Raw genomic sequence first — 12,868 nt, 5'->3', positions numbered from 1 at the left:
CTGTGTTTTATCTTCTGTTGACTGGGGGAAAAAAAGCATTTCACAGAATCTCAGAGTTAGAAGATTTCTCAAAGATTATTTAGTCCAACGTGCACCCAAGCAAGAATCCCCTATCCAATCCATCCTCTACTCAGCACTCTCCCTACTCAGTAAACTCCAGTGGATCCCTATTACTTTTAGGAATCTTGAGTCAAGTACAGACTCCTCTGCTTGGCATTTAAACTTTTCACAACCTGATACCAACCCGTCTTTGCAGGCTCATTACACATCATGTTGTTTCACATACACACACAATCCATAGCCCATCCCTTCTGGCCTTCCTGCTTTTCCTCCCACATGACATTTCTTCTCCTATCTATGTCTTTGCAACCCATTGCTGGAATGAACATCTTCACTTCTTTCAAAGGAAGATAAGGAAGGAAGGAAGAAAAAAAAAGGAAGAAAGCTCTCTTGATCCTCCTAGCTACTCTTGTTTTCTCCCATCCCAAATCCCTTTGTATGTACTTTATATGGATTCAATATGTGCTCAGATATGTACGTTTCCACTGATAGAATGTAAGGTCCTTGAAGGCAAGGATTTTTATTTTTAATATTTGTATCAGTGCTTAGCACATTACCTGGTTAGTATTAGGAACTTAATAATTACTTTTTGATCAGTTGATACAGCATACCCAACAAGTAGTCAGTCTTTGCCTAAAGACCTCCAGTAAACCCATTACATTTTTTGTTGTTGTTCAGGTCTTTAGTCATGTCTAACTCTACATGACCTCATGGACCTATATTCATGGGTTTTGTTAGCACAGAGGGTGGAGGAGTTTGCCATTTCCTTTTCCAGTGTGTCCCCATTTTACAGATGAGCAACTGGGGCAAATAGGGGTTAAGTCACTTGCCCAGGATCACACAGCTAATAAGTGTCTGAGGTCAGATTTGAACTTAGATTTTCCTGATTTCCTGACTCCAGGCCCATCACTGTATCCACTCTACCACTTAAATGCCCCCACTACATTTTTAGATCACTTTAAATTTGGGGGGAAATTTTGACTTACATCAAGTCTAAGATTTTCTCTTCACAAACTTCTTCCTGTTGCTCCTAGATTCACAAAGACCAAGTGGAACAAACATAAAACCTCTTCCATATATCAATCCTTTAAATACTTGAAGGCAGGTAGTATGGCTCCTCTCTAGGTCCTTTCTTCTTCCATTTCTTCAACATATCCACATATGGCTTAATCTTCATCCTTTATGTTGTCCCTTATTGTTTGCTTTCCAATTTATCAGTAGACTTCCTAAAATGCGGTACCAGGAACTGTGAACATAATACTCCAGAGGGAGTCTGACCAGGTCGAGGTACAATGCAATGATCATCTCCCCTCCCAAAGTTTGTTTTCAGTTTTTACTTTATTTGGCAATTGAATGGTTTTCATGTTAAATAACTTAAAATAAAAGATATGTAGCTCATATAAGCTTGGAAGATCCCTATTCCAACTTCCACTCCTTCTGACATGTTGGGTCCCAAGAGCTTGGACACATCCCTGGTTCAGGTCTCTGGGGCTATCCATGAAAAGTTGGGGGGGGGTGGTATAGGGAGTAATACTTTAATATCATTAACTCAGGTTCCTATCCACTGAGATTACCAGCTGATGATAAATGTAGCCAGCCAGTCGTAAGTAGCTTTTAGAGAAGGATATTTATGGAGATGGTGTAATAAGATGTCAGTACAAAAGGTCTCTACCCTACCCCACCCCCCCCAAAAACCATTCTTCCCCAGATATATATCCAGAGTTCAGGGGAAAGTTGGGCTCAAGCTTAAAAAGCACATGTGGTAAAGGAATAGCTCACTGGTCCTGGCTGCTAGAAGTCCTTTTTTCCCATTTGTAGAGATGCTCATGAATTTCCCCTTAAGCATGGTGAATCTGTGTTCATTTGTCTTTGGCTACCAATGTAGACCCTGCTACCACCCTCTGCTACCTTGGGGAGATGGTGCTAGGATGCTGGTAGGAGGATATAAAGTCACAAATCCTCTAGACCAGGGATGGGGAACCTGTGGCCTCAAGGCCACATATAGCCTTCTAGGTCCTTGGGTGTGGTCTTTTGACTGAGTCCAAATTTTACAGAACAGATCCTTTTATTAATGAGATTTGTTCTGTGAAGTTTGGATTCAGTCAAAGGGCCTAGGACCTTGAGGCCCTTGAGGACCTAGAGGGTCACATGTGGCCTTGAGATTGCAGGTGCCCCATCCATGCTCTAGACCCTTCAGAGTTTCCAAGCTTCCTCCTCAAAATAAAGGGATATGGAAAAGAGATCCAGAATTGAAGCAGTGTTTCTCCTTTCTACCCAGGTGGTTCCATTTCAGGGGTTTTAGCTAGAAGACCTCACTTAATCCAATTTTTGGTATCCTTGGATTCTAGCTAAGTTGGTGTTTTTATATAGGATTCAGAGGGTATAATGAAGTCTCCCAGACAATTAAAACAGACTTTCTGTCTGACATCATTAACTTTATCAAATGGCTTTCAAAGACTTTTTACACTTAGGCCTATGATTGAAACTGATTTATTGAGGATCTTATAATTTATTCCTTTGGGTCAGGTGACTTGACTGACATAATTATAATTGCCATTACTAACATAAGTATAATTCAATTCAACAAACATTTAATAAGTGCTTGTTAGGCAGAAGTCACTGTGCTAGGGACTGGGTGTACAAAGATGAAAGGCAATCTCTGCTCTCAAGAAGATTGGAATCTAACAGAAGGGATACAAAATGCACACAAGTAAGGATGAAGCAAGATAAACTGTGATAAAAACAAAGGAATATCTAGACAAAATATTACAAGAAAATTTGAGGAGGAAGAGATCACTTTCAGCTGGGGAGGTGTGGATCTTTTTCATGGGGGTGGGGGGAGCAAGGTTAAGGGAAGGCTTCACAGAGAAGGTAACATTTACCTGGGCCTTGAAAGAAGAGAAGGAATTCAAAAGGCAGAAATAATAAGGGAATGCACCCCTAGGAATAGGGGACAGTCTGACTAGGATGAGAATGTAAGAATGAGATTGAGAATCAATCAACAAACATTTGTTAAGTCCTAACTATATGCCAAACACTGCTAAATGATGGAAATACAAGGAAAAAAACAATAGTCCCTATCCTTATGGAGCCTTCCATTTTCCATATACATAAATGGTACATACAAGATAAACCTTGTAACCCACAATAGCACAAACATCTAGGGTTGCCTCATCCAGAATTGCGGGCAGACTCATGTATTGGACAGCCTAGCAACTGCCCACAGAAGACTTTATGTCAGAGATAGTTTCATTACGCAAATAACACAGAAAAGGGAACAAAGAAAAGCCTACAAATAATTCTTGGAGAATCCCCAAGTTCATATGATCTTAAAATCAGTGACGCTGGTGGTTCCATCTGAGGATCCCTCTCTGGTTTCTGTTCCTCTGAGTTCCTAGGGCTTGACAAAGTTCTACATATGATACTCTCATGTCTGGCCTTGGCCCAGAGTTCTCCTCAGCAACCTCTAGTCTCTACTCTGACTATTTTCTTTTGGTTTCTGCCTTCTGGATTCTTGCTCTGTTCTCTACTGTGTCATTTTTTTCCCTTGGGTCTACAGTCTTCCATCTTAATAGGATACTTCTGGAGCTCTGACTCATCCTATCCTTTCCCCTCTCCTCCCCCCCCAACCTTTGTGATCTAGTGCTAACTTGGTCATTATAGAAACCACATCAGCTCTATGGGGTAATGGGTAGAGAGTTAGCCTCAGAGCCACCAAGACCTGGCTTCAAACCCTATGTCTGACACATACTGGCTGTGTGACCAGGAACAGTTCACTTAGCCTTTCAGTCCTCTAAGCATGCACAAAGAATTTCCTAATCCAGAAATTCCCTATATTAAATTTAGCACCCTCTGTAGGGCTACTTCCCTAATCCACATCAACACTGGTAGTACCCAGAGAGCAATAGTCGTTCCAAGGTAAGATGTTGATATTGATACCTGGCCCAAGCTTAAAATACATGGCCTCATACCTTGTATCTCTACTTAAACTTAGGTAGAATTTGTGGCCTTTGGCTTGTATTAAGCCCCTGCTAAGGCTGTGTGTAGTGGTGTGCTTGAACTTGGGAGGACTCCTGATTGTTAAATCTTGTGAGCACTTGCCTTAAAAATAGGCGCAGCCGGCACGGTGTTGCCCTTATCCTTACTGAAGACAGCCCAGAATCACCCCATGTTGGTAGAACTAAAAAATGGTGAAACCTACAAAGGGCACCTTGTGAGCTGCGATAATTGGATGAATATCAATTTGAGAGAGGTCATCTGTACATCTAGGGATCGTGATAAGTTCTGGCGAATGCTTGAGTGTCACATCCCAGGCAGCACCATTAAATATTTGCGGATTCCGGAAGAAATTATTGACATGGTGAAAGAAGAGGTGGTGTCCAAGGGCAGGGGCCGAGGTGGTGTGCAGCAGCAGAAGCAGCAGAAGGGGCGTGGTGCAGGCGGAGCTGGCCAAGGTGTGTTTGGAGGTCGAGGCCGAGGAGGAATTCCTGGCAGCGGAAGAGGACAGCAGGAGAAAAAGCCAGGCCGGCAGGCTGGGAAGCAATGAAGGCGCGGCCATGACCTTGGCCTGGCTGACCAGAGACTTTGACGGGAAGATCCCTGTGCTGCTGCCTTGCACTGGCCTCGTGTCCTATTTCTAATTTTTGGTTAATGAATCTGTTTTTTTTTTTAAAAAGTTGGGGGCCGGGCAAGTGTTGGGGAAGAATTCCATGAATCATGTCTTTTGTAGTCCTTTGAAATCCTCTTCTTTAGGTAAAGTAAGTAGTCATTGGCTCACTTGTTTTAGCCTCCATTCTAGAGTTAGAAACATCAGGGGGGCTTTTCAGTTTTTTGACATCCTTGGTTCCTGGGGACTTGATTTAAAGATTCTGAGCCCTTTTTTTAAGTGTAGCCGAACATGGTGGTCTTTGTTTCTGTTTTAAGGGTGTTTCAGGAATTTCCACAGTGGTTTTCTTGTGCTGCCGTCTGTCTTGTGATGTTTGCTTTAAGATTTGGGCATTTCTGACACATGGCAGGTTTTTTCCTTCAAAGTTACAAGCCCTGAAACTATCAGGGAGGTGTTTCCTTTAAGTCTGTTCCCTAACCTTGCTTCTTCTTTTTTTTAAACTAAAAATAGAGGTTGGAATTTGTTTCAGAGAAAAATTATTAGAGTTGTTTTCCCTTCTCCTCTGAGCATTTGTTTTGGGGAAACCACTTTAGTTTGTGTGACTGAAATAAAAATAATACAACCATAAGCTGAAAACTAGTAATTCCTTTGTACATGCCCAACAGATGAGCATGTGATTTCTTCATTCTCAGGCTGCCATGGAGCATATTTCTACTCTCGCTCCCTCAGGAAACTCCACTCTCTAGAAAGATGGTGGTTTTGGGTATTGTACTGTACACTTTCTCCATGGCACCAGAGCTGTCCCCTGGCAAATCTCCTATCCTGCTTTTCTGATACGTATGACCCTTTCAGAAGTTAACCTAGTATGTAGAAACACTTGCTACTTCACAGAACTTTTTAAGCGTCAATATTCTAGGGATAGAAATAGAAGATTTATGTCTATTTCAATGGTTTTAAATTCTAACATCCTGCACATTTCTTTCATTTCGGGGTGGGGTTCTCACCTTCCTTTCCCCTCTTTTCCATTTCTGCAGAGACATTTCATGTATGGAGATTATAGCCAGGATTTTGCTTTGAAATGATTCTCTGAAATGTGCGTGGAGAACATTTGCAGACACCTGAAGTGTGGGCAGACTTCAGCCCTTTGGATGTACCTTTTAAAGTGTGTGACAGGGTAGTTTGTACTATTTGGATCTCTTACAGTCACTATTTCCTATCCTGGGAAAACCTCAAACTGAAGCTATATAGGGATGCAGCAAAAAATACTTGAAAAAAAATTCTCATTGAGTTTTGAAAGGAGTTCACACTGCTTTAGGAATAAGAGACCTATTTCCTCTAGAAATAAGAGATTGTATATTTTATCTCAATACTTTATCTTGAAAAAATAGAGCCAGATTTTTGGGGGTGGGAGTGAGTGGCAGGGATGACCTTCTTGTTAAGAAGGTTTTATCTGAGACAACTCTCCCTTTTTTAAAAGATGATGATGAAAAAAACCAAACCATATCCAGTGTTGTAAGCAAGAAGCTCCATAGGTTACCAAGGTTTTATATATGCATATTTTCTCCATGATGACTTGGCTGAACCCATCCTGAATGGTGATTGGAATAAATGCAATGTTGACCTAAAAAAAAAAATAGGCAAAGGCTACAAATCAGGGCTTGATTTTTTTGTTTTGTTGATTGTCTAGCAAGTGAAGGAGAAAATGCTAATATTGCAAATGAAACTTCAAAGTGCATTGTGAACACTATCACCCCCAGCTGTTAAACATTTGTTAGTACACCCCTGGACATATGGATGCCTATGTAGTCTATGTAGCATTCTACTTCAATGCAATAAGTTTTGATTAAGACTACTATACCCAAGACAATTATTTTGAATAGTTTTAAATGTTAGAAAGTTTTTTCCTGACTTTGGGGTTAAATTTACCTCTTTGCAACATTTTTTGGAGGAGGGTAGAGTTGAGTCGAAGAGTGGGTCCAAGTCCTGTGCCCAATACTATGAATACATTGTTATAGGGAAATTTTCAGTGAGGAAACTCTCCTAAGGCAGGTCAACAAATACTTTGCACCTTCTGTTCTTAGAGAGCTTTTTTTTGTGGGGTACTGAGAGGTGTGGAAGCATATTTAAAAACTTCCTTCTTTTCAACTTATAATATTAAGAATTAACATTTTCACCAGGCTAAAAACACTTTCCAGACCTTTCCCATGGGTAGTAGGTTGAGACAAGCACTAAAGTGGCAGGAATAGGAATTGGGGATGATAAACTTAAAACAAAAAGTACCTAGTCTCTAGTTAAGACTATTACTTCCCCACCTCCCTAAAGTGATTGGTGCCATGACTCACCTAAAGGCAGTATCTTTTCCTTTCTAGGATTAAGGTGTTGATAATCAAGAGAAAGCCCTTTCAGTCCTTGAGGGCAAAGGCCAAGGGAGGAATATAGTAGTTTTAGTAGATAAAGTGATGTGTTCAGGAATGTTAACCCCATATTGTAACATATTTTAATCTTTTCTTTAGTCAAAATTCCTGTAAATGTTACTTCAGATCATCTTTGGCTGGAGAGGGATGTCAGAGAGCATGAGAGAAAGAATTATGCCCATCTGAGCATTTCTTTCTCCAAACTAGAAATGCTTAGATTTAGACTGACTTAAAATTAATAAAAATTTCTGGCAAACTTGTACCTAAAATGAAAAGAAGAATATTTTCCCTCTTCCAGTTGATATTCCTCCATATACTTTAAATACTGTAAATCTTCTCTTTGCTAGGCTAAACATCCCCAGCTGTTTCAATCCCTCATCATATGATGTGAAGTGAAGGCCCTTCACCATTTGGGTTCCCCTCTTTTAGGTTTTTTTCATCCTTTTGTTATAGTAAAATGTAATGCCTATAGTTGAATCCAGAAGTGGTCTAATCAGGCCATAATCCAACAGGACAATCAACCCCTCATGTCTCAAAGCTATGCCCTTAATGCAGCCTGAGATCCCATTAGCTTTTTTGGCTCCCATATCACAGTATTGATTCACCCTGCATTCACAAGTCTTGAGACCCTTTTTAGACAAATTATTACACTATTATGTTTCTTCCATCTTGTACTTACAAAATTGATTTTTTAAAACCTAAAAGTAAGAATAAGACTATACATTTATCCCCACTGCATTTTATTTTACTTGACTTGGACCAATGCTGTAATCTGTCAAGATCATTTTCAATCATAACTTTATCACTTGATGAGGAAATTTTTCTGATAAGAGTTTGGTATCCAAGAGATAGAAATAATGAACACTTATGCATATATATATGTATATATATATATGACACATATACAGATAGCTCTCTATATAAATGTATATATGTGTGTATATATAACGAAGACATTTCCCACTAAATAAGTGACCAAAAGACAAGAACAAACTATTCTCAAAAGGATAATAGCCATAATAACCATATGAAAACATGCTCCAAATCACTGATAAGAGAAATGCAAATCAAAATAACTCTGAGATTCCACCTTATACCCTGCAAATTGGCAAATATGACAAAAGATAGTAAGGATAAAATTAGAAGGACTGTGGTGCATTGTTGATAGAGTGTGAATCAGCACAACCATTATGGAAAGCAATCTGGAATTATGTAAGTAAGGTGACTAAAATGTTCAACACCCTTTGACTCACAGATTTCATTACTGGGGTTGACACTGTAAGGAGGTCATTGATAAGAAGAAAGTCCCCACATATACCAATGTATTTATAGTAACAAATTTTGGGACAGCAAAGAATTAGAAATAAAGTAGATGCTCATCAAGTAGAGAATAGTTAAACAAAACTGTGTTATATGAATGTAATAGAGTGTTACTGTGCTTTAGGAAACGACAAATGTGATGAATACAGAGAAGCGTGGACTGATCTACATGAACTGAGGTAGAGTGAAGTCAGAAGAGCCAAGAAAACTATACATAATGCCGACACCAATGGAAACAGAACCTCAAAAAAAGGTCAGAAGTGAGCGTTGCAAAATTATAAAAAACAGTCATATTATAGATAGGTAATATTAAGGCAAATCAAGAAATGATTAATTTTTAAGTTTTTAGTAGAGTGAAAGTTTCAGCAGATGTCTGAATAATTGAATTCTTCCATCACTGCTATGACTTGCTTCTATGTCAGGTTTGTGAACTCATCCACTTCTTGTTTTGTTTAGCTGGTGTATAGTATACTCTGATGACAGTATTGCTTCACTTATCTGCCTTCACTGATTGTTGCCCAACTGTTTTCCATGATACTTCCCCCTCCGGTTTCTTATATTAATATACCTTCTTAATTATATTATTATATTAATATACTTTCTTAATTATATTATTATATTAATATACCTTCTTATATTAACACACCTTCTTAATATAGCATGTTACCCTGCCCCCCCTTTTACCTATATGGTTTCTTTTGACTAAGAAATACCCTTCCAGAACCATATTTCATGGCTCGTCCTACAAAGTCTTAGTAATACCTATTAAATCAAATTTGCTTCCTTGAATTGGGATAGTTCATATTGCTTGTTAGTCAACTAGAATAAAAAAGGGAGAGAAAAATTCTGTTACCTTTATTAATACTCTCTGCCCAGAATTGGAGCTATGGGTTTACATGAACTAAGCAACTTGGAGGTGTTGTAATAAAATCTGGCATTTTGGTTTATGTAACCACCCAGTAGTTTTCATTGAAAACATCAGAATTTGATTCCTTTTGTCCTCACTCAGGATATTCCTTGGGAACATCAGAATGTGGCTCATGGCTTGGTCTCTAGAGAATAAATAAATGACAAGAACAACAATAAAGAGAGCATTTATTTAGTGCTTTGAGGTTTACAAAGCATTTTACAAATATTATGTCATTTTATCTTCCCAACAGCCCTGAGAAGTAAGTGTTATTACTAGCCCCATTTTACCTATGAGGAAAACTGAGGTAGACAGAAGTTAAGTAAGTTGCCTAAGGTCACATAGCTAATAAGTATCCACTCAAGTTACAAGACAGGATGGTCTTTATTACACCCACAAGAAAGTACAAATGAGTAGCACCCAAGCCTATAAACAGTGAAAGCATCTCCTCCTCTCCAGTGATTCCCTACCTCTCCTTAAGAACTATACAGTCTTCCAGACTAGCTTATTCTTGGTCGGTTCAGCAAGGGGAGAGAATTGGGACTATTAGTGAGTTCACCCTTATTGTGAGCCCTACTTCTGATTTATAGTGCCACTCTGGGGTTAAGTGCCTCCCCTCCATCCTTCCCCCACATATACCAAGGGGGTAAGCACAGGGTCACCAGGGAATGACTTCCTTTCTTCCAGACTTGCACAGTCCATGTGATTCACATTCATCTGTGAAGAACAGTATCTCTTCCACATCATGGTTTTGGTTTTGGCTCCTCCTTGGTCCAAGAAGCCTTCCTATGGGTTCATTTCCTTGGACAGCGAGTCTTATATTATTCAGAAACTCCTCCTCTGGTCTAGGAATTGAGCATAATCCAGAATCTCCCCAACTGGTTTCAAGAGGCTAGTTCCTGGAACTTAATTCTACTATTGCTTCCAAATGTTTCCATCTCTGAGTCTATATGATTCCCTTCCCTTCTGGGCCACAGGGTTCCCTGGAAGGAGCTACATAAGCTTTCCTTAAAGGAAATGGAGTTAATGTGTGTCCAAATAACATCTTGCTTTCCTTTCCACCTCTGTTTTGCTATGTGTGTGTATTTTAGTGTGTGTATGATGGCTTTTTGTTATTCTTTCTTATGGTTTAGTTCCCAGGATCCATAGCCATAACAATCTCTTGTTCCCAGGTGTTAGATATGAGTTCTCACCATCATAATTCAAAATATCTCCACCATGCTTGCACAGTGTTATATAATGATATAAATATTTTTTGTTCTTAAATTGTAAATATTCACTATAACTGAGCAGTGAAATATAGGGATGAGGTGATGTAAAATTGTAAGGCTATTGTTGGTAATATGCTTTCTTTGACCGTTGCCCTATAAAGTAGGTGGGCACTGGTCAATGAGTGGGGAACCCTTAGGGTTGAATGCATAAACTGGAATGCTGTGTATGCCTTGATCAGGCCCCATCAAGGCTTCACGGAATCTGTGTTTGCCTTAACTGTACCCCATTGAGGCTTGAGGGGATTTAGGAGAGTGTACAAGCTGTGCCTGTCTTGATTGACCCCATGGAGACTTAGGAGTAGCTGCCCCTTTCACGCTGGTCCCTACAGAAGGGTGATTAAGGAATGCTGTAGGAGTTGGTGCTCTCATTATCAACAAACCCCTCTTGAGAAGAATAGACTAGAATAAAGTAAAGTTATTAACCCCTGCAAAGCTGTCTTCCTGTTCTTCCTATCTGACCAGATCAAGAGTGAATCTGTTAGAGGCTGGAGTCAAAAACTCCAGTCTCCCTCCTCCCCACCCCTATGTGTTATTTGTGAAACAGTGTGATAGGCAGTTCTATTTTTAAAGGCCAAGGCCATAGTTCAGGGGCAGGACTGGCCATGACTCAACTAATCATTCTTACTACAGTGTTTAAAAAGCCAATAAATGCCCATAGCAAGGGAAGTTCATGCCCCATCAAAAGGGAAGTGTCACTGCCAGAGCAATGCTTCCTTCATCAGTGTTAAGCAAGGAAACATCATATACCATCCTCTGCAATTATTCTACATATTTGTCAATATTTCTGATTGTGTTTTATGGGTTAGATTATAAGCTCCAAGAGGGCAGACACTGTACCTTATCTGGAGGCAGTTTCAGCACAGAACTATACTTGGAGTCAAGAACCTTTGGATTTGAATTCCACCTCAGATATTTACTAGCTGTGGACTCCAGACATGTTGGTTTATCTCTCTAAGTCTCAGTTTTTTTATCTCTAAAATGTCAATGAAAATAACAGCATCTAGCTCAGAGTTGCTGTAAGGAGAAAAAGAGATAATACATTTAGAAGGAGTGTAAGTTCTCTGAACTGACAGAGAGAACAGGCAACTGACCAGGGAGTCCAGTCCACCATGTGCAGAGTGCTCAGCTGAGGAGTGGATTTTGTAGAATGTCTAGACATACTATAACATGCTAACCATGTGGTAAATAGGAGCCTCCTTGAATGACTGTAGCTGTCTGTTTAGTTGGAATTGGAGTCCATTCAAAAGGTACTAGGTCCCCTCATCTTTTCTGTCTTTACTTGACGTCTTCCTATGGGGTATCATTCCAGGGAGAGAAGACAAATAGTGCTGAAAGGAGAGAGGTCTTGGGTCCTTCCCACTGGAGTCTAGCACTGGTGTTTGTTCTTTTGTTTAGGTGAAGGAGACTAGAGGTGGATTTTGAGACTGTGAACTTCTTAAGATCAGGAAAACAAGCCATTTGAAGTTGAAGAGTGCAATCATCTCAGGTTTTACAGTCAGCTTGGTCCAAGATCAAGGACTGACCTCTGGGACCCAGCCCAGTGGTAGGTAGATAGAACTAGGGTTCATCCAGTCACAATGTCACATTTGGATTTAAATTAGGTGAGATTAATGCTGGGTAGAAACTGAGTTAACTCTCAGCCACCTCTTTCAGGGACCAAAGTGGAGGGAGAGGCGAGAGTATATTTCTGAAGAATAGGAATAGGGGAAGAAATGTTTGTACTTTTGATCTTGCTATGTCTTTGAAGTTAATATCCCTTTGTAAAAGGTAACTGCTGTTAATCAGTTAAATGGAACTGAGTCTTTAGTCACTAAAAGCTATGGGGGTGGAGGAGCAGAAACAGAATATTGGTTCAAGTCAATAGCAGAACCTCATAATATATAGAACCTCCAGCAGGGGGAAATATCATTAGCCTAGCTCACATGCATAAAGAGCTTTGCAAACTTTTTTGTGCATCATAGTTTCTTTGGCAGTCTACACACTCTGCAGAATAATGTTTTTAAGAGTATAAAATAAAATCCATAGAATTACAAAGGAAACCAATTATAATGAAATAGTTATCAAAATATTATTTAAAAAATATTAAAATATTATTAAAAATAGTTATCAAAATATTATTAAAATATTATTAACCTGTGGCAGACCGCAGGTTAAGAATCTCTGCTTTAGAGCTTCATTATTATGATTATTTAAACTTTTTAATGCCTTCTTTGTAAACAGCAGGTACTTGATTAGTTTTTTTAAATGAATGGAAAAGCACTGGAAGGAATGTTGTTTTAAAAATTTTTTT

General features: G+C 39.3%; 1 pseudogene; it reads left to right on the top strand.

Moving 5' to 3' along the window:
* The first annotated feature begins 4,177 nt into the window (after positions 1-4,177).
* On the top strand, positions 4,178-5,294 carry LOC140504921 (U6 snRNA-associated Sm-like protein LSm4 pseudogene; annotated as a pseudogene).
* The last annotated feature ends 7,574 nt before the right edge of the window (positions 5,295-12,868 follow it).

Source organism: Notamacropus eugenii, chromosome 1 (assembly GCF_028372415.1).
Source record: "Notamacropus eugenii isolate mMacEug1 chromosome 1, mMacEug1.pri_v2, whole genome shotgun sequence".
Classification (NCBI taxonomy): Eukaryota; Metazoa; Chordata; class Mammalia; order Diprotodontia; family Macropodidae; genus Notamacropus; species Notamacropus eugenii.
This window is presented reverse-complemented; position numbering and strand designations above follow the sequence as displayed.